This window comes from Balaenoptera physalus, assembly GCF_965194825.1.
Source record: "Balaenoptera physalus genome assembly, chromosome: 14".
NCBI lineage: Eukaryota > Metazoa > Chordata > Mammalia > Artiodactyla > Balaenopteridae > Balaenoptera > Balaenoptera physalus.
In genome coordinates this window covers 58,032,158-58,054,351 of record NC_138893.1, presented here as the reverse complement: position 1 = coordinate 58,054,351, position 22,194 = coordinate 58,032,158, and the positions used below count along the sequence as shown (strand labels likewise).

General features: G+C 41.8%; 1 long non-coding RNA gene across 1 annotated transcript in view; it reads right to left on the bottom strand.

Annotated features, from left to right (window-relative positions):
• Positions 1–18,924, bottom strand: part of LOC309642433 — a 30,384-nt gene extending 11,460 nt beyond the window's left edge. Inside the window, exon 1 of the long non-coding RNA XR_014253197.1 lies at positions 10,028–18,924. This is a non-coding gene — a long non-coding RNA (uncharacterized lncRNA). The remainder of the gene's footprint in view (positions 1–10,027) is intronic.
• Positions 18,925–22,194: the final 3,270 nt, after the last annotated feature.

The window sequence follows — 22,194 nt, the reverse complement described above, 5'->3', positions numbered from 1 at the left end:
TCCAACTAGTCTATGAGATTTTTGAGGGCAAGGACTATACCTAGTCCTCTTTTTTTACGGTATAACAACATAATGATCTGACATATGTATACATTGTGAAATGATTACCACAACCAAGTGAATCAACACAACAATCACCTCACGTAGTTACCATATTTTTGTGTGATGAGATTATGACCTACTCTCTTAGCAAATTTCAAGTATACAGTACAAACCGTATTATTAACTGTAGTCACCACACTGTACACAGATCCCCAGAACTTATTCACCTCATGAGTGAAAGTTTGTGTCCTTTGACCAACATCTCCCCATTTCCCCCACCGCTAGCCTCTGGCAGCCACTGTTCCACTCTCTGGTTCTGAGTTCCACATTTTTAGATTCCACATATAAGTGAGATCATACAGTATTTGTCTTTGTCTGACATATTTCGTGTAGCATAATGCCCTCCAGGTTCACTCATGTTGTCGCAAAGAGAGGATTTTCTTCTTTTTATGTCTGAGTAATTTTCATTGGATATACATGCCACATTTTCTTTATCTATTTATCCATTGACACTTAGATTGCTTCCATATCTAGGCTATTGTGAATAATGTTGCAAGGAAGAGGGAATGCAGGTATTTCTTCAAGATGGTGATTTCATTTCCTTTGGATATATGCCCAGAAGTGGGATTACTGGATTGTTGAGTAGTTCTATTTTTAATTTATTGAGGAGTCTCTATATTGTTTTCCATAGTGGCTGCACCAATTTACATTCTCACTAATAGTGTACAAAGCTTCCCTTTTCTCCATACCCTCTCCAACATTTGTTGTCTCTTGTCTTCATGATAACAGCCATCCTGATGGGTCTGAAGTGATATCCCATTGTGATTTTGATTTGCATTTCCCTGATGATTAGTGATGTTGAACACCTTTCATGTGCCTATTGGTCATTTGAATGTCTTCTTTGGAAAATTGTCTACTCAGGTCCTTTGATCATTTTTTAATTCGGTTATATGGGTCTTCTGCTATTGAGTTGTATGAATTCCTTATATATTTTGGATATTAACTCTTATCAAATATGCTTTGCAAATATTTTCTCCCATTCCATAGGTTGTCTTTTCACCTTGTTGTTTCTTTTGCTATTCAGAAGCTTTTTAGTTTGATGTAGTCCCAGTTGCTTGTTTTTGCTTTTGTTGCCTGTGTTTCGGGTGTCATATCTAAAAAAAATCATTTCCAAGACCAATGTCAAGGACCTTTTCCCCTATGTTTTCTTCCAGGAGTTTTATGGTTTCAGGTCTTAAATTTAAGTCTTTAATCCATTTCGAGTTAATTTTTGTGTATGGTGTAAGACAAGGGTCCAATTTCATTCTTTTGCATGTGGATATCCAGTTTTCCCAACACCATTTATTGAAGAGACTATATTTTCCCCATTGTGCATTCTTGGCACCCTTGTCAAAGATTAGTTGACCATACAGATGGAAACTAAACTTCACAGCATACACAAATATTGAATTATTATGTTGCACACTGGAGACTAATCTAATGCCATATGTCAATTTTACCTCAATTAATAAAAAAGATTAGTTGACTATATAGATGTGGATTTATTTCTGGGCTCTCTATTGGACTGTACCTGTTTCTACTTTCTTGTGAATCTCTAGGGTCTAGCCCAGTGCCTGACACACAGTCAGCACTCAGTAACTTAGATGCACAGGAGATGATCATCTGCGGCTCTCAATCACCACCGACCCGACCCTCCCCTCCCCCACACAGAAGTCAGAGAATGGGCTGCAACCCAAAGGAGGAAACCACCCTCCCCTTGATTAACAAATGACAAACAAGAAGTCTGCCAAGCCTGCATACCTTGGGTTTATCCATTTCAACTCATTCCTTCTTTGGAGCCACAATGAGCACAGATAAATAGCTGTTCGTAATTTGAATGGCTGTTACTTGTACAAGGTTGTACTGTTAACTGCAAAGCATAGAAGACAAATCATGTATTTAAACTGAAAATGTGAAACATGTTCCAGCAACACTGTGGCTTCTCCAAAATTCCAGATCAAAAAGGAATAAAACAAAGTTGAATTCTTCTTTTAGGCACTGCGAGGTTAGCTTAAACACCAGAAGCACTGACTTAAAGGGGCAAATTCTTCAGAATTATATAATAGATTTGACAAGTTCTTACAAGTAAATTCTCTTTCCAATATGAAAACCTTCTTTCAGAAGCTGGCCCCATTTTGATAAGGGATTAATTTAGTGGTAAATGAAAGGATCCTTTGCCATTCAGAGCTCTGCTTCGTGTGGTCAGCTTGGGAACCTATTGCAAAACCTCCATCCCAGGCTACTTGGCTTCAATGGTATTGAAATAAAGGGATCTCTTTTCCAAATCAGGTTGCCATTTATCAAAGCTGCAATTCTTCTTAGGGTCCAGTTCCATGTTCCTTTGCTTGTTTACCAAGTCTCAGTTGGTCCTTTTAAACCCCAAATATAAATATGTCTCCAACTTTGATTTCCGGCCAAGGATTTCTAAAAGCAAGTCAGACTTCAGAATGTTATTCTTTCTTGTAGGGAGGCCTTATCAGATCCCATCACACACACTGATTTTGTGAAAATAAACTCACTTAAAAACCAATAAGAAGCCCAGCTTTTGGGACCAGTGACAGTGAAAACAAATCACTCATGTAGCTGTGAGGTCTACTGGCAGAGGTTTCTCTCACTCTTCAGACAGAGCAAAGAATCTGCTAAGAAACATTCAATTCTCCTGTAATTCTGGATTGCCCAAAGCAAATATAATTGGAAGCAGACATCCAGTAGCCCAGCACAGTCATGTGGGTTGACTGTGGGTTCAATTTCAAAAGGAAAGAGTTCTCTGGACCAAGGAATGATCATGTTTACTGTCGCCCTTTGAGACATTTGAGTTTTGCCTGTTTGTTCGTAAGAAGACAGAAATTTTAGGAAATTAGAGGAAGAATTTCTTCAATGCTGATTGTTAATCTCCCTACTGAGACCTCTAAAGAGAAACGATTCATTTATCCCTCAGCTCAATCTTCTGCTTTCTAGCCTCATGCATTAAGGAAAACAGAGAAGTTGACTTTCCCCTGCTAGACAAGGTCTGGCCAAATATTTACTATTGAAGGCCAAGTCCTGAGATCAGCGATATACCATTAATTTTCACAACAGCCTAATAAGGCAAGTACAGGTATCAGCTTCATTTTATAGATGAGGGAGATGAGGCTCAAGAAGGTAAATAGGTTACCCAGCTTGTAAAGACAGGCCTAGATTTAAATGCTAGCTGGTCTGACTTCTGACCCTCAGCTGGTTTGCCTCCCCAGCTCTGGGTTGTTTAGCCCTGGCCTCGGGCCAGTGCCTTGGGTCTGCCCCCATGGAATTCTTCCTTCCCCACAGCCTTCCTCCTCCTCCTCCTCCGTCCAGGCTGCGGGAGCCTGCTCGAGGCTTGTCCCCCAGTCCCCATCTTCTCAGGGCTGCCCATGATGACTCCCTGAGCAGATTCCAAGCCCTGTGTCCCTTGGTTCCCATTTATCTCCAGGGCCTGAACAGCAAGCTGTTCATCAAGGCTCTGAAAACTGTTGGTGCCTGACTGATGATTATTGGGGTTCAGATCCCCTCTTCTACAGTGTCATTCATCTCATCAAGGAAATACCCTCAACTCAAGGCTCCTTTTATACCATCATCCAGGTCACAGATAAAAATATTCAGCCAAACCCATAGTCTCTTTGTGTCACCCACCAAGGAGACCAGTTCCACCTGCACAAGAAGGCAGCCCAAGGGAGAAGGGAAAAGGGAGGAGAGAGATGGGGGTGGGGGGGTACTTCTGCTCCCCTCCAGCAGTGAACCCCTTTCCCACTATTGCCATGTTGTATAAAGGCCCAGAAAAAGTAAAGAATCTGAACTGGAAAAAAAAAAAACCATGAGGACTCTGTCAAAACTACAATTATTAACAACTTCTTACTCATTTATTTTCATTGCATTTTGTTTCTCTTTATCCTTAAGAACAGGACACAGTAAAACCAAATCAACCAGCTGAGCTCTGTCTGAGAGGCCAAAGAAAATCTGACCTGTGTCTTTTATGTATTAACAAGGCCCACTCTCTACTAAAGAAATAGGTGAACAAAGGGCTCTAGATTAAAGTACTAAAAACCCAAATGAGCAGTTACCTACATGACAAACACGACTTCCCAGCCTGGAAACCCCTTTGGAATGATACTGTCCAGAGACACTATGGCTCATTGAAAAGAGCAGTGGACTTCATGGGCTATCCCAACCCTGTGCACTGACAAGCTGTGTGACTTTAGGGAAATAACTTACCCTCTCTGAACTTCAGTTTCCTTAACTATAAGATGGGAATCATTTGAATTTTACTTTAATGGTTGGGTTGTTGTGAGGACTACATAAATGGGTTGTTGTGAGGATTACATAAATTATTGTTGTGAGGATTACATAAATTATTGTTGTGAGGATTACATAAATTGGTTGTTGTGAGGATTACATAAATGGGTTGTTGTGAGGATTACATAAATTATTGTTGTGAGGATTACATAAATTGGTTGTTGTGAGGATTACATAAATGGGTTGTTGTGAGGATTACATACATTATTAGGTCACAAAAGCTCCTCAATAAATATTAGTCAAATTCCAACGCTAATGGCCCCTTACACATACACTGGAGGTGACCACTGCCCTCCAGTAGTTTTCTGAATATCCAAAGTTCCTCTGGGCAAATTCATTACAATTTGCCTGTACGTAGGACACCTACTACTTCTTCCTGTTGGTCTACCCACTGCCCCTACCCCACATAAGATTCCATTCTCTCATTTAACTAAACATAGCTGAGGGACAAGCAACTGAGTCTTTGGTAGAAACTAATTCTCAGTAAGTATGAACAGCCACAGATAAAGCACCTGGGTAGCTTGCCGCTTTGCCATAGGTAGACTCGGGGTAACAAACCCAGCTGTGTTTGCCTCGCATTGTCTGTTAACCTCCTTCTCTTTACTTTCCGCCCCTGTGAACTGAGATGGTTGAGTCAGCTGGTTGGTAGACTCCTATTCAGCTTTATCAGTCAATGGGGCTCCAGCATTTAGTGGGGTCCGTAAATGCCACCACGTGGACCTAAGGGATCCAAGTTTTCTCTTCCCACATCCTCAGTCTTCTCCTCTCACTCTCTCCAGCATCTCTCTTGGCTTGGCCCCCAAGACTAAGCATCTTTCCAGCCTATCCCCAATTTGGATGCCCTATCTACTCCAACATGAAGAAATCCTCAAATACAAACCATACGCAGGTTTTTAAAATTAAGCTCACTCCAATCTTACTCATTACAAAAAAGGTTAAGAGGTGACAGAATAAAAGCTATAAAATTAATAGTACATAGTTATCATTATAACACCAGATTAGAAACAGCTGATGTCACTAAGTAAGCTCTTCCTAGGCCCAATGAAGCATCTCAAAGGTTCAGCTCAGGGTTTCGGGGTCTCTCTGTCCTCCTGGCCGACTGCAGGTTATAAATCAATTCTGCCCCATGCTGTCTCTATTCTCCACTTTTGCACTTTCCAGCTACTCCTAATAGTGTATCCAGCATGCCTGGGCTTTGTCTCTCTCTCCAGGAAAAGTATAGACTGGGACAATCAGAAGTTGCTTCTCTCCTGGGCCCTGCCTTCCTGGGAGAGCAAACAATGATTCTCTTGATGCTCTAGGTCTTTCTCTCTTGTGCTTTGGTCACCCACCTGTAGGGCACCTTAACCACTTTTGCAGCCCTCCCCTGGTTCCTATAGACCAGTAGTTCCCAAGCCTGGCTGCCCATAAGAATCGTTCGGGGAGCTTAAAAAATGCTAGTGTTTGGGCCTCCACCCTATTGATGTAGAAGCCCTGTTGGAAAGGCCTGGCCATCTGTATTTGTAAAGCTTCCAGGGTGATTCTAACACATAAGCAGGGTTGAAACCCACTTCTGTAGATTTTCACCTTTGGACCTCCAGCCTTACGTTGTCTGCTGGTATTTCCAGGTTCCTAATATATTACAACTGAATATTCCTTGGGGATGAGGGGAAGGGGCATGGGGAAAGCAAGGACAGTGTACTACTCTTACCCAAAGGTAATTTTTTTAAAAAAACAGCAATAGGAAATAATTTTCTTTTAAGGGAAACAAAATAATTACATGTGGCATAACACTTTTTTTCGAGCAGCCTTTAGTAGTTATTAAGAAAATACTGGCACATTTTATTTATTCATATATTTCATTATAAAAATAACTCATTTTTATTTTCAGATACAATACAATAAGTCTAATTGAGCAAATTCTTGATTCTCACATGTAATTAGTGACAAAGTAGTTTGGGAAAATCTAAACAAATTCTATCAAAAGTCCACCCCTGGGACACACTAAAGGTCATTAAAAAGGCAAAAGGTGCAGGGATCTCTCTTCTTTTGAAACTAAAAGGCATCTTTGCACAGATGCGATGAGAGGCATTTCTTCAACAAAAATACGTTGAACTCCTACCTGGTGTGAGGCGCTGCTCCAGGTCTGGTGTGTGGGGCTTTAACTTGAACCCCTACATCATGCTCTTCCACCTCAAGTTCCCACAGGTTGATTATTCATAGCCTGTGCTTCTTTTTTTAAATCGAAGTATAGTTGATTTACAATGTTGTGTTCATTTCTGATGTACAGCAAAGTGATTCAGTTACACATATATATATTCTTTTTCATATTATTTTCCATTATAGGTTATTACAAGATACTGAGTATAGTTCCCTGTGCTCTACAGTAGGACCTTGTTGTTTATCTCTTTTGTATGTAGTAGTTTGTATCTGCTAATTCCAAACGCCTAATTTATCCTTCCCTCCTCTTCCCCTTTGGTAACCATAAGTTTGTTTTCTATGTCTGTGAGTTTGTTTCTGTTTTGTTAATAAGTTCATTTGTATCATATTTTAGATTCCACATATAAGTGATATCATATGATATTTGTCTTTTTCTTTCAGACTTACTTCACTTAGTATGACAAACTCTAGGTCCATCCATGTTGCTGCAAATGGCATTATTTCATTCTTTTTTATGGCTGAGTAATAGTCCATTGTATGTATGTATACCACATCTTCTTTATCCATTCATCTGTCCATGGACATTTAGGTTGCTTACATGTCTCGGCTATCGTAAATAGTGCTGCAATGAACATTGGGGTGCATGTACTTTTTTGAATTAGAGTTTTCTCCAGCTATATGTCTAGGAGTGGGATTGCTGGATCATATTGTAGCTCTATTTTTAGTTTTTTTAAGGAACCTCTGTACTGTTCTCCATAGTGGCTGTACCAGTTTACATTCCCACCAATAATGTAGGAGGATTCCCTTTTCTCCACACCCTCTCCAGCACTTATTATTCGTAGACTTTTTTTTTTTAATAAATTTATTTATTTATGTATTTATTTATGGCTGTGTTGGGTCTTCATTTCTGTGCGAGGGCTTTCTCTAATTGTGGCAACCGGGCGCCACTCTTCATCGCGGTGCGCGGGCCTCTCAATATCGTGGCCTCTCTTGTTGCGGAGCACAGGCTCCAGACGCACAGGCTCAGTAATCGTGGCTCACGGGCCCAGCCACTCCGCGGCATGTGGGATCTTCCCAGACCAGGGCTCGAACCCGTGTACCCTGCATTGGCAGGCAGATTCTCAACCACTGCGCCACCAGAGAAGCCCTATTTGTAGACTTTTTAATGGTGGCCAGTCTGACTGGTGTGAGGTGATACCACATTGTAGTTTTGATTTGCATTTCGCTAATAATTAGCGATGTGTTTTAATTCGCACTGAAAACATTTTTTTATTGAGATGTGCCTATTGGTCATCTGCATGTCTTCTTGGGAGAAATGTCTGTTTAGGTCTTCTGCCCATTTTTTGATTGGATTATTTGTTTTTTTGTTATTGAGTTGTATGAGCTGTTTGTATATTTTGGAAATTAAGCCCTGTTGGTTGCATCATTTGCAAATATTTTCTTCCAGTCTGTAGGTTGTCTTTTCATTTTGTTTATGGTTTCCTTTGTTGTGCAAAAGCTAATACATTTGATTAAGTCCATTTGTTTATTTCCATCATAGCCTGTACTTCTAATTGAATCACCTGACAACATTTGAATCTTGTTTTCAATCATTTTCTTTTTCTTCAATGGTCTCTGCCTTCATCATCATCGAGTTTCCCATTGGTCTTAGTGTCTTTGATCTCCTTGTTTCTGAAAGTTCTCCTACATTTCTTCTAGAGTTCTTATACACAGTTCAGCCATTTTTATATTTCCTAAAACTTATCAACTTTCTCATCAATTATGTAAAGGAAAAATTCTTGAAGGCGGTCACAAGCTGATACAATCTGCCAGCCTAAATCAATAAATAGACTTAGTTTTGTCACCATCACTAGACATGCCACCTGAACTTAAGGGAAGCACAAAAGCATTTTACATGTATGTAGACTAACAACTCATTTACCTGCACCTAGGAAGCGAACTCTTCCTCATTCAGGACTTTCCAAAAACTTCCAACACTAAAACTGAAATTTAACCATTTAGATCAAGAATCTCTCAGTGGTAGATGGCTGACTAATTCAGTTTGCATATGTGTTTTAATTTGCACTGAAAACATTTTTTTTATTGAGGTGTAACTGACGTACAATGTTGTATTCGTTTTAGGTGTACAACATAGTGATTTGATACATGAATATATTGAGAAATGATCAGAAAACTGTTTAGTCGACATCCATCACCACACCCACTCACAAATTCTTTTTGTGTGTGACTACTACCACTTCCACCACCCACACACATACACAAGCACACAAAACTCTTTTGACATACACAAACCCTTTCTAACCCTCTACTCTTCTGTGGGCTAAGAACCAGGAAGATAATTGGAATTGTGTGTAAAGTAATAATAAATAGGCTTGAATCAGGAAGTCTTTAAGGAAGGTGCCTCTTTATAATAGATAAACTTCAGTGCAAGTTCTTCGTTTTGACTGTTCAGAATCATCACCATTCAGTTATAGGCTCTTTAAAGAAGGCTGATAAGTATGTCTCCTGTCTAATAGAAGAGTTTGCAATGGAAATTCTGAGCACTGGATTTCCCATGAAGAATCAAAAACTCACTCACTAAGCCAAATAGAAAGTATGCCCACTGACCTTCAATTCTTGACCTTCACTGCCAACCATAAAATAAACAACTAGAATCAAACAGCCACAGATGTTATGCCCTTCCTTGGGTTGATTAGTGGCACCAAGAGCATTTGTGCACCGAGCACTATAGCATGAGCCACTTGTGTAAGCAGAAAGCCACTTGTCATTAACTAGACAACGATGGCCAAGCCAGCCCAGCCAAGAGCCTCTACTCATTCCATACTCAGAGGCCACAGAAGCAACTCCCTCAGAGGGGCTGGGGCTGCCTTGCTCCCCTCACATCCAGTCAGGCCCACTGCCCACCCCAGCCTAGGTTTCTGTCCCTCCTCACCTGGGCTATTACAATGACTCCCCCAGCTGAACTTCCGCTTCCCATCTCTCTCTGCCTGAGTCATCCTCATCAGACTTTCTAACCCTCTGCTCTCATTGCATTGCTTCCAGGTAAAGACAAACTTCAGTCTATCTCCCTCTTACCTGGAGAAAAAAAGATGACTTTCCTCAATCTCCATCATTCACTGCACCTTACCTTTCTGCAGGCTCCAGCCCAAGCATGTTTACCTCTTTGCTTTCCCACCACTGCATGGTTATTGCCACTTCCTGCCTTTGCTCTTGGTGCCCTTCTGGAACACCATCTCTATTCCCCTCTGTCTGTCCAAATTCCAGCCAGACTTCATATCTCTATTCAAGAAACCATTCCCAACCACTCCACTCCTTCAGGGTTTCATTCAACTCTCATTCAACTCCATACAACTCCCAACAGTTTAAGCCCTCCTCTGTTTTTCCCACTGTCCTGGGCATAAGCCCTGGCACAGAGCAGAGGTCCTAACATGAAACTTCTTTGGTGGGTCCTGATCAATTTCCATCTCTCTAAATACTAACATGTTCAATGAACACAACTGACCTTGTAAATGAAGACCCTAAGAAGGGGTAAGTTTCTCTTTGGAGAAACTGCAGTCTCTCTCCCACAATGATGCACTGCCCTTCAAGTTTCATGGAGAAAGTACCGATGGGCTAGGTTCCCAGATAGCTGGCAAAGAAAGGGCAGTCAGCCTCCTCCCCTCCGCCAACCACCCCACACTTGCCAGACAGCATTTAAAATGCACTTCAGGGTGTCCATCTTTTCATTTGGAAAGGAAACAAGTCTTGATATTCTGTTTCTCCCATTTCATTAAGGACAGAGGTCATCCCAGGGAGGGGAAGGGTAGTTTCCAAGAGAGGGCTTGTGGAGGAGTGTGGTGGGGGAACTCCCTCAGCCCTTCTCTTTCGCCTGCTTCACCCTTTGAAGAGAACAAGCCTAGCTCTCAGAGCGAATTATTTTCAACGCAGCCTCTGCCAGGACCAGGCTCTCCCTGGCTGGCTGAGGCAATACCCAGAAGGGCAGAGTGATATAGCTCAAGGTCAGACAGGGTGTCCAGACAGGACTGGCTGGAGGAGGTGACACCGAGACAGCTGGGAGAAAAGGGATTGCAGAGGGGACGAGGGAGAAGGCAGAGTGTATGTGTTAAATGAAAGCCCAGAAGTTTCCCTTCTCTCTCTCTCTCTCTCTTTCTCTCTCTCTCTCTCTCTCTCTCTCTCTCTCTCTCTCTCTCACACACACACACACACTCCCGCACAGAAACACATTCTTTGCTTTCCCTCCCCTCCTCTACCTCCCCAAGGCATTTCTATAAATAAACAATAAGCCCCTGAGCCTGCCTGCGGCCCATTATTAACTCTTGCAGTGTTCAGACTGTAAGTGTATAAATCTTCACACTGTTCCCCACTTCGGGGTTCGCAAAGCCCTTTGCCACATGTAATCTTCACCTGATTCGTGCATCACACACCTTAAAGGGTCCTATAAGTCCCGTGCACAGAATCATGGGCACCTCACACCTGCACTCTCCAAGTTCTGAGCCTTAATACAACAAGCTTCAGGTTATGCTACTCAGAAGAATCCCCTGTGGTTCAGGCCACGTATTTCTTAAACCATTATTTGCACACCCCTAATAATCAGAGCCACGATCTATTAAACATTTGCTCTGTTGCAGGCACTGCACTAAGTGGTTGACATGCATGATCTCATTTAAATTCTGTAACGATCCTGAGTTGTCAGTATGACAGGGGCATTTTGTCGATGAGGGAAGGGGAGCTCTGATGTTATGTTACTTGACTGAGATCCTAACTGGAGAGTGTGGGTGCTGAGTTCTGAACCCAGATCTCTATGACTATAACCCATACGTTCTCAGTGCCTGCCCTGAGGTCCTCTTACTAAGAATCCTTTAGCATCTAAGATTCCAGAGCATCTACTGGGGCGGGTCTAGTTAGGCATCTGGAATGCCAGGATCAATAACCAATTAAACTTCCCCAGGCCTCCAGTGACGTCTTTTACTCTTCATTTCAAGGCACATTTCTTTTGCCAGACTCTGCACTCGGTATTGTGAATAGAGCAGTAATGAAGACAGACAGGTCCTGCCCTCGTAGAGCTTACAGTCTAGTTAGGGGAGACAGTCCATAAACGAGCACACAGTTAAATACATATACCAGTTCACCAAGAAGTTCCAAATCAACAGAGAAGAAACACGATGCAGTTTTAATTTTTTCCAAACACTGTTCTCAGCTGCGTCAAATGTTCTCCCTCCATCTTTGCTTCCCTTAAAATATCACAGACATTTGGTAGTGTATATATGTCCATGCCACTTATACTCCAATAAAGAATTAAAAAAAAAAAGAATCACAGACAGATTCCACTACTTCCTGTCTTTCAGTTATTGAAATTTAGTCCGGGCGCATTTAAACTCCCATATCGTATCTGATCAAAAGCCCTCAAGTGACCCTGAGTGACCTGACTTGCTGCTGGAGGGGCTTGGCATGGAGGGGCAAGGGGCCTTGAGCTCTTCCTCCCCACTCGCTGGCCCTCGTCACCTAAAGCCCACCTCACAGACCCTTGTTGCTGGAGGCGTCCTCATCCAGAGGGTGGGATCTTGGCTAGGGGCCAGTACCTTCCTAGTGTCCTTCTGACCCATGGAAAGGTCACGCATCCTGCCAAGCCCCGGGAGAGACCCTGCCCCGCTGCCATCCTTTCTTTCAGCCCCGCCTTCTCTCTTCAGTGTGTTTTCTGCTGGGACACAGACAGATGCAGATAGCAGCGCTGCTCCCAGGCAGATGTCCAGCCGGGAAATATGACACTAGTGACTCCCGAAGCGCACCCCCATCTCTCTCTCGGCTTAAAGCAGGGAGGAGGCACCCCTTTCCCTGTCCCACGGAGGCATTTTCTCACCAGGAGCTCTGCTCTCCCTCAAGCTGACTTTGAGGATCCACATCCCCTCCTCCAGCTCGGCCTTCTCCTCATAGACCTGGGACAGGGGCAGAGTGGGTGGTACTGGGGCCAGTTCTGCCACCTCAGTTGCTGAACTGGGAGCTGTCTTTAGAAAGAGAGAGAGCTGAGGACCTTTCATGTCACCTGTGGGTCTTGGCAGCCATTCCAAGACGACAGAAAGGTCTCTCTCAACATCCTGTTTCAGATAAAATTATAATTGTGAGACATGAGATGAAGGAAGAGGGTTCCATGAGAGGAAATGTCCATATGCTGGAATCAGACTTCTTGGGTTCAAATCCCAGCTCTGCCCCTTACTAACTATGTGCCCTTGGGCAGCTTACTTAACCTCTCTGTGTCTCAGCTTCTTTACATGCAAAATGTTGATGATAATAGTACCCACCTCATAGGATTAGATACAAAAATGTAAGTAATATTCTTAACAGTGCCTGGCACATTAATAAATGCTCGGTAAATATAAATTCCATGAGGACGTGGATTGAGGGATGCAAACACTTCACAGACACTCAACAACAGCTGATGAAATAATGAATGTGGGAGAATATCTAGGAATACCTATCTGAGATGGGGTAGTCAGAGAGACCACTTTGAGGAGGGGACACTTTTAAGCTTTTTTATTTTTTTTAATTAATTTATTTTTATTTTTGGCTGTGTTGGGTCTTCGTTTCTGTGCGAGGGCTTTCTCTAGTTGCGGCGAGCGGGGGCCACTCTTCATCGCGGTGCGCGGGCCTCTCACTATCGCGGCCTCTCTTGTTGCGGAGCACAGGCTCCAGACGCGCAGGCTCAGTAGTTGTGGCTCACGGGCCCAGCTGCTCCGCGGCATGTGGGATCTTCCCAGACCAGGGTTCGAACCCGTGTCCCCTGCATTGGCAGGCAGATTCTCAACCACTGCGTCACCAGGGAAGCCCGACACTTAAGCTTTGACATGCATGAAGGATGAGGGGGCCCTCAGCCAAGGAGCCAGAAGAAGGCAAGAGGAACAATGGGATTAGTTACTTTATCTTCCTTATGGTAAAATTTCTCCCAAGTCCAATTTAGGCAGATTGTAGCTGTATCACATTACATAACAGACCTAGAAAATTTGCCTTAGACATTTAATGCATTGCATACATACAGAGTTATAAGATGCTAATTCCCTCAAAATCGAAAGTTGTCCTTAACTCCCAGGAGCTAAAGCCCTCCAGGCACTCTGTCCCCATCACAGCAGCTCTAACAGTGCGGTCAGCAATGCCACCCTCTCCTCTGCTGGTGTCTGGTCAGAAGTCTTCGAGGAGCCCCCAGCTTCTCCAGGACACACTGCTCATCTGCAAAGGACTCTGAGACCAAAGCTCTCCACTTTCTCTGCAATATCAGCCAAGGACAGGGTGCCTGCTCCCCACCCAAGGCAAACCTGTAAAACTCTCTGGAGGTTGGCCTTGATCCACTGCCCCATGACCTCCTCTCTGTGCCCCCCGTAACTGACAACATCCTGCCCCACCCCCCCTCCTAAGAGACGAGTTGGAGAGCAGCTGCAACAAAGAACCAGGGTGAGGAAGGGCGTGGGAGCAAAGACAGGTGGAAGAGGTATGGCTGGGTTTGCCCCGTCACAGAGCACACAGCTGAGAGCTCTCTCCACACCAGGCGTGCAGTAAAAGAGCAGTGAGTAAACATCGGACGGAGGATGCTGACGATCCTCAAGGAATTAAAGGGCTGAGATGTGAAAGAGTAAGTGGAGTTAAAGGCTTTCAAGATTCACAGGGCCCCGGGGCAAGGATGCAATTGGAGGCCCCTTCTCTTCCCACCCTGACTTCGTCCTGCAGCACTGGGGACCTCATCCTTATGCAGTGGACACTCCAACCCACAAGCCTTGTCCACGTGAACTCCCCCCACCCCATCTTCCAAACAGCCACCTCCCAGGACCCAGGGTGCAGCCACTGGTGGTGTAGACCACCCTCAGGAAGACACACTCAGAGCAGAGGCCAGCACGGGCCCTGGAGGTGGGCTCCGTTGGGGAAGCCATTCCAGGGTCCAGGGATGCCATGAGCATAGTCTAGAAGGGGGATGTGCAGAGGCTCAGGTGGGCACATCCCCTTGGCCTCATGGATCGCTCACTCTATGGGAAGAGGTATAGCTAGAAGAGGGTCAGAGAAGGACCTTCTAAGGTGCAGGGACTGAGGGCAGAGGGGCCGAAGGTGGTATCATGCACTTGTTATTGGAGCACCAGAAGGCAAAACTGAGACAAGTGGATAGGAGTTAGAAGGAAAAATATTCCCTAGGGAACTTGCTTCCCTTCTCCACAAATTAGTATGTCCAGCTCTAAACTCATCTGCATTACCAATTATCCATAAAATAATTGTCTGTGGATTCACCGTCACCTCCAACTCAGTATATGCAAAAATACAATCTTCCTCTCATACTTCACAAAACTTCCCACTGAGCCGGTGGTACCATCATTTTCTCATGTCCTAGTAAGCTAAAATACGGAATCATCTTCTCTGCCCTGCCTTCTTCAGTACCTGGTTCATCTCTGTCTGGGGCCCTTTAGCTAAAATTTAATAATAATAATTATATACATGTAAAAATGAAACCTGTTTTTGATGAGAGGTCAGACTTTGGAAATTGGAAAAACAAAAAGAGCATTTGAGAAATAAGAGAATCTACCTTCCTATCATATCTTAAATCACAGGCATCCAGTGACTGCATTCACCTGCAGTGGCCTCTTAAACATAATGACAGCTCAAATGGCATTTAAATAACGTACTTTCAATATAAAGCTCTAAAGGAAAACAATTTTATGATAATGGCAGTTGTCATGAAAAGAGTTTAAATGTGCGTGTAGAATATTTGTTGTCTGCTACCAACATGGTTGTTTTTGGGATCTGTGTCCATTTTTTTCAGTTGCCAGCCAAGACTTTGGTAGCAACAAAATGACAACTCCAGCTATATGCTAGGGTTGATTCCACGTGACCTAAATGGTCAGAGCCCAGCGTATCAGCCTCCACAGGGAAGGGAGTGTATCATAAATCCCAAAGCAGATGTGTAAACAAGTAGTTTATAGACTATTAACTAGGGTATATCCAAAGATTAAATTTCAAAGTTACAGCATCCAACAGTGTACATACTGAACATTTAAGTCTTTGCATGTCTCTGGTTATAACCATTTTTAGTTACTGTGAATCTGGTCAGTATTATAAATGGCTGGGATAAAATATCTGCTGGAGGAGCAGTTATAAGCACGTGACTCACCAGCTCCTCTGACTCAGTGGACCCATACCAGTCAGGAGCTGTTAATACCTAGATCCAGTAACAAAGCCTGAGCGGGGCAAAGGGGCTATAAGAAGTTTTAACAGCAAATAGCTAGGAGCCCCTGTGGCTGTCTTTATGACTGTATCCTTCGGTGGTATGTAGCACCTATATCTTTTGTTGCTATAATGGCAAATTTGGGGTATAGGCATGGCCTGATCATTGCTTCCAAGCACACTGAAACTAGATGATGATATAGTACAGTCGGAACTGATCCCAAGATGGGAGGTGCCTCTCTCTACCAGGGTTTGACACGCTCTTAATGTAGATGAGGGCTGGGAGACTCTGCTAGAAATCAGAAAGGCAAAGTAGTGTAGGTGCCTATAGTTGCAGGTGGTGGGACCAGCAAGGGTGCCATTTAGAATGTTAAGGGAGGGTGGTTACCATATTACATAGGATTGGTCTTTCTGTCACCTAGAACCCCAGGTGTAAGCACCAATAACCTAGAGAATGGCTGGTCCTTAACAGAAACACCTAAGGATTTAGCTTTTATTTTCACTTCTGCAGCAGCAATGAGAACGCAAAGAAATCTTCTACTCAACTTGACACAATCTGACATCTCAAAAGTTTAGAAAAAAACATATAAAAATGGTCCTTTGTCATGAATTCAAACCACATCCTAAAGGCTGGCAGAACAATGCTTTCAAAACCCAGACGTTCCCAAACAATTTCTTATTCTCAAGGGTTACATAGGGAAGAGTCATCACTAACCCCCCCAAAAAAATTGAAAAGAAAATAAAAGTTCTATTTAGCATGCAAATGGGAAAGTTCCTAGTGTGCTTATAGGTACTAACAAAACTTGTTTACAGTGTTTATAATAAAGTATTATTTACATATGAAATATATAATGTGTATACAAGAAATTTTTGCTTAAGAAATAAATGTTAACTTTGTTTTTTTGGGCTGCGTTGGATCTTCGTTGCTGCGCGCGGGCTTTCTCTAGTTGCAGTGAGCGGGGGCTACCCTTCGCTGTGGTGCACAGGCTTCTCATTGCGGTGGCTTCTCTTGTTACGGAGCACGGCCTCTAGGCACATGGGCTTCAGTGGTCGTAGCGCGCGGGGTTAGTTGCTCCGTGGCATGTGGGATCTTCTCAGACCAAGGCTCGAACCCGTGTCCCCTGCATTGGCAGGCAGATTCCTAACCACTGCACCACCAGCCAAGTCCCCTTAACAACCTTTTTGAATCCTTTTTTGTACACCACCCCATTCCCATTTACGTCCTCCCCGAGAAGTAACCACTATGTCAAATTCTACTTATTATTCCTATATTTCCCTTATTAGATATACATATCAATTTGCTATGGATTTGTAAAAAATCCATATATTCAGCTGTGTGTGGTCTTAAACCTTATGTAAATGAATCATACTGTAGGTATTTTCTGTAACCTGCTTTTTTGCTCAATTTCATGTTTGTGGGATTCATTTGTGTTGGTAGGAGTAGCTGCCATACATTTTCACTTAAATAGAATTTATTTATCCAATGTACCCTCAGTGGATATTTGTGTTGGTTTCAATTTTTGCTTTTACAAATAATACTGTTATAAACATAATTAACTATCTCCTGATACACACACTCAAGAGTTTCTCTGTAGGATATATACATATAGAAGTGGAATTGCTGTGCATCACTGACTTTACAATGCTAACTTGTTTCCAAAGTGGACACACCAGTTTATAATCTCACCAGCAGGGTATGAGGCCCACCGTCCACAAGCTCACCAAAATTTGCTGTTTACAATGTTTTCACTTTTGCCATTCAGGTGGATATGAAATAATATCTCAGTTTTAATTTGCATTTTCCTGATCATTAATGAAGTTGATAATCTTTTCATATGTTTATTGGCCATTCATAGGCATGGGAAATGCCTATTCAGCTTTTTGCCTGTTTTTCTATGGGTTTTTTTCCTTATTAGGTATCGGAGTTCTGTACCTATTCTAGATACTAATCCGTTGTCAGTTATAGCTTCTCCCATTTGGTAGCCCATCTTTTCATTTTCATTATGTTGTCTTCTGATTTTAAAAAATTCTAAATTTTAATGCGGTTAAATTTATCAGTTGTTTCCTTTGGATTTGTGTTTCTTCTTTATCTTAGAAATCTTTTCCAGCTCCAAGGTCCTAAAAGCCTTCTATATTTTCTTCAAAAAATTTTAAAAGCTTTTCCTTTCCCCTTTAATTATTTAACCCCCTGGAACTGCTTTTGGTGCAAGGCATGAGGAAGGGTCCTAGTTTCATGTTTTTCCACGAGATTAACCATTTGTTCCAGCATCAGTTATTGTGAAGTCCATTCTCTTCGCACTTAGCATCATTCCCAGCTCTGTCCTAAGTCTTCATATATGTGTGGGCTGGTTTCTAGGTGCTCTATTTTGTTCCACTGGAAATCTGTCCATCCCTGAGCTTACACCCCACACTGTTAGTTGCTATAATTTTATAAGAAATCTTGGTATTTGCTACAGCAAGTCCCCCTCTTGCTCCCCCATCATGTTCTTTTTCTTCAGGACATTCTTGACTCTCGTTGGGGCTCTTTTACTTCCACACAAATTTTAAAAGCAATTTGTGTAGTTCCTTAAAAACAAAAACAAAAAACTGTTGGTATCTTGGTTTTGATTGGCATTGCTTAAAATAGTTGATAAATATCTTCTTGATATTAAGCATTCCTAACAATGAATATGGAATAGTTATTCATTTGTACGTCCATTTATTGCCTTTCCAAGTATATTTCTAATTTTCACCATAAACATGTAGAAACTTTTGTTATGTTTACTCCAAGGAATTCCAAGGAATTTTTAATATTATCGCTGCTATTGTAAAATATTCCTTTTTAAAAAAATTACATGTTCCTTTTATTGCTTTATCTGTAGATATTCAGTTCACTTTTGGATGTTGATCATTGCTGAGTAACAAATTACCCCACACTTAGTGGCTTAAAACCACAAACATTTATTATCTCATAGTTTCTTTAAGTCAATAATTTAGGAGGAACTTAGCTGGGCAGTTTTGGCTCAGGGTCTCTAAGGTTATAATCAAGATGTCATCCAGGAGTGCAGTCTTCTGGAAACTTGACTGGGACTGGAGGATCCATTTCCAAGGTCACTCACAGGGCTGTCGTTCAGAGACCTCTTTTCCTCATCATGTGGGCCTACCCAGGAAGGATGTTCATACCAAGGCAACTGGCTTCTTCCAGCACGAGTGAATCAGAGGTCGAGAGAGAGAGAGAGAGAGAGAGAGAGAGAAGAGGGGAAGAGGGACAGGGAGAGGGAGGGGAAGAGGGAGGGAGAGAAAGAGGAGAGAGAGGGGAAGAGGAAGGAAGAGAGAGGGGAGAAGGAGAAGAGGGGAGAGAGAGAGAGAGAGGACAACTAAGATGAAAGCCACAGTGTCTTTTATAACCTAATCTTGGAAGTGACATACCATAATTTCTGCTATGTTCTATTGGTTGCACAGAGCAACTCTGGTACAATATGGGAGGAAACTACCAGAGAGTGAATCTCGGAAGGTGGGGATCACTGGGGGTGTCTTGTAGGAGAACTACCACAATCTTATATCCAGCAACTGCTAAATTCTCACACTTACTCTAATAATTTACTAGTAGATTCTTTTGGATTTTCTGTACAGGCAAATAATGACAATTTTCTTTCTTTCCTTCCAATCCCATGTTTATTTCTTTCTTGCTTTACTTCACTGGCTCAGATTTCTGGCACAATGTTTGAAAGAGGTGGTGACAGAGGATCTTATCTTAAAAGTAGTGTCAACATTTACCATAGTATGTTGTTTGTGGTAGGTTTTAATTGTTTTTATTTTTAGTCAATATCCTCTTTTTCAAATTAAGGAAGTTTCCCTTTATTCCTAGTTTGAGTACTGTTTTTTTCTTTTCATTAATGGTATAAAATTTTATAAACACTTTTTAGTATCTATTGAGCTGATCATGTTTTTATTCCTTTAATTTGTTTATGTGGCAAATTATAGTAATTTTTGCTCTACTGTTGAACCAATCTTGCATTCTTAAAATAACCCCAACTTGATTATAATACATTACCTTTTTATATATTTTGGATTCATTTTAATAATTTATTGTTTATAAATGTTTGCATCTATTCAATATTTATAAGTGAAATTGGTATCCTTTCCCATACTGTCTTTGTAAGGTTTCAGTGTCAAGGTTATGCTAACTTATATATGAGTCAGGGAACGTTCCTTCTCTTTTTATATACTGCAGAATATTTTATATAAGATTAGAATATTTGATCCTTGAATGTTTGATACAACTTACCTGTAAAAAATATCTGAGCCAGGTATTTTGCTTATGAATAGATTTTAAACTACCAATTTTAAACTACAAATCTTAAATGTTTATAGACTACCCAGGTTTTCTGTTTCTTCTTGAGATCATTTTGAAACAATACGTTTTTTCTAGAAATGCATCTATTTTATCTGTTTTAAGATTTATTAATATAAAGTTGTTCATAATGCCCTTATATTAACTTTTTAATTATGAATTACCTACGCTTATGACATTTTCTTAAGTCCCAATTTTTTTTAGTTTTCTCACTTTCGTCTGCATGCCTCTTGTCAAAATTTGTCTTTTTATTTCACTGGGTGTGAATTCATGTTTGATGAAAATTCTTTGAGGCTTTATATTGAAGGTACACTCTTACACAGAGCACTTATATTTGCTTCTACCAAAAACCTGTGGGTACTGCAACCAGGAGCCATTTTTAAATACATTTTCTGCTTGAGGTTTTTCAGAACACGGGAATGTGAATTCAGATTGCAAATCCCGATGAGGGCCAGATTGTGGTTATGAATTTTAGGAGGAGGTTTTTTTTCCCTCTACCCAGAGGTAGAGGCATCTTTCTTAGTTGAATTTCTTTGTAAGAGGGTTTTATCCTCTTCTTACCAAGGGTGTATCTTTTCTTGGTTCTGGCTATACTAGATATTCGCTGTGACCCCACCCACACCTTAATGCAGCTTCTTTCCTCATAGCAGCTGTAGATGTTAAAAAACAATGTTCAGGGGCTTCCCTTGTGGCGCAGCGGTTGAGAATCTGCCTGCTAATGCAGGGGACACGTGTTCGAGCCCTGGTCTGGGAAGATCCCACATGCTGCGGAGCAACTAAGCCCGTGAGCTACAACTACTGAGCCTGTGCGTCTGGAGCCTGTGCTCTGCAACAAGAGAGGCTGCGATAGTGAGAGGCCCGCGCACCGCGATAAAGAGAGGCCCCCACTTGCCTCAACTAGAGAAAGCCCTCGCACAGAAACGAAGACCCAACATAGCCAAAAATTAATTAATTAATTTAAAAAAAAAAGAATACACACCTTTATCAATACTGCCAGGTAATTATAAAAAAGAAAAGAAAACAATGTTGGTCACCTGGGGATTAACAGGTGACTTCAGGACAGGTGCCAGCCATTTACCTCTCTAGAGTTCTGCTTTTGCTTTTTGTTTAGGGAGCAGAGGAAGCCTTTACGGCCAGCCTTACTTTCTTCCCAGCTTAGCAATGCTTTTATAAATAAAAGTAGAAAATATTTTGTCTATCACTTTTAGGTGTTTTGTAGTGGGAGAGTTTTGGTGGGGAATAATCTAGACTTTTTATTTATTTTTACATTTTCAAGGCCATTCTCATCTTGGTCATGTTGTACAGGGTATAACTTTGGGGTTGCTATGAAGCACTTCTTTAGGTATTAGAACAATCCCTGAAATGCTTCTAGAAGACAAAGGTGAAATAGCTTTCTATCCAGGTTAGGATCCTGGTTATACTCTTCAATTTTTATAATACCAAAGTATGCTTACGCCCTCTCCTTAGATTTCTAGAAGAAATTCACATAGGATGAGGCAATGAACTGTATAAAGTTATGAGAGAAGAGCTTGCAGTAAACCAACGTTCCTAATGAGAACAACTAGAAAAGCCATATAAAATATGACAACAAAAAAAAGTCTGAAAGCATTGAGCTGTTGTTGAGACAACCAGAGACTTGAAATAAGGAGAACCTGTGCAGAGAGAATTAAAGATCGGATAGACCACCACTTCTGAATATGATAGAGTAACTTGAGGCAGACCATTACTAACATGAAGATCAACAAGAAAATCTAGGGGAAAATACCAACAAATTGTTTAAAAGCATTGGAAAGTTACTAAAACAACTAGATTTTATGGCTAAGGTGAGCTAACACACTGCAGCTGTTTGTACCTGGATGTGTTTGCTGATTCTGGACAAGGGCAAGAAGCTGAAAATCTGAACTTTGCCTTGGAAGAAAACCAGTGGCATTGACAGAGGTATTGATGGCCTCAAGGAGCTGGAAAAAAAGAAAATTTAAGAGTTCAGACGTCAATATTCTGGTGAGAGGGTGTGCATAAAACTGAACCTGACACTCAGTTCATTTTCCACTCAAGATATTTGCCAAATTTCAAAGCTACAAAGGGCAGGAGGGTAAACAGCTTACCGCAAAAGCAGAGTGGAGATTTTGACAGTCAAGGGCTGC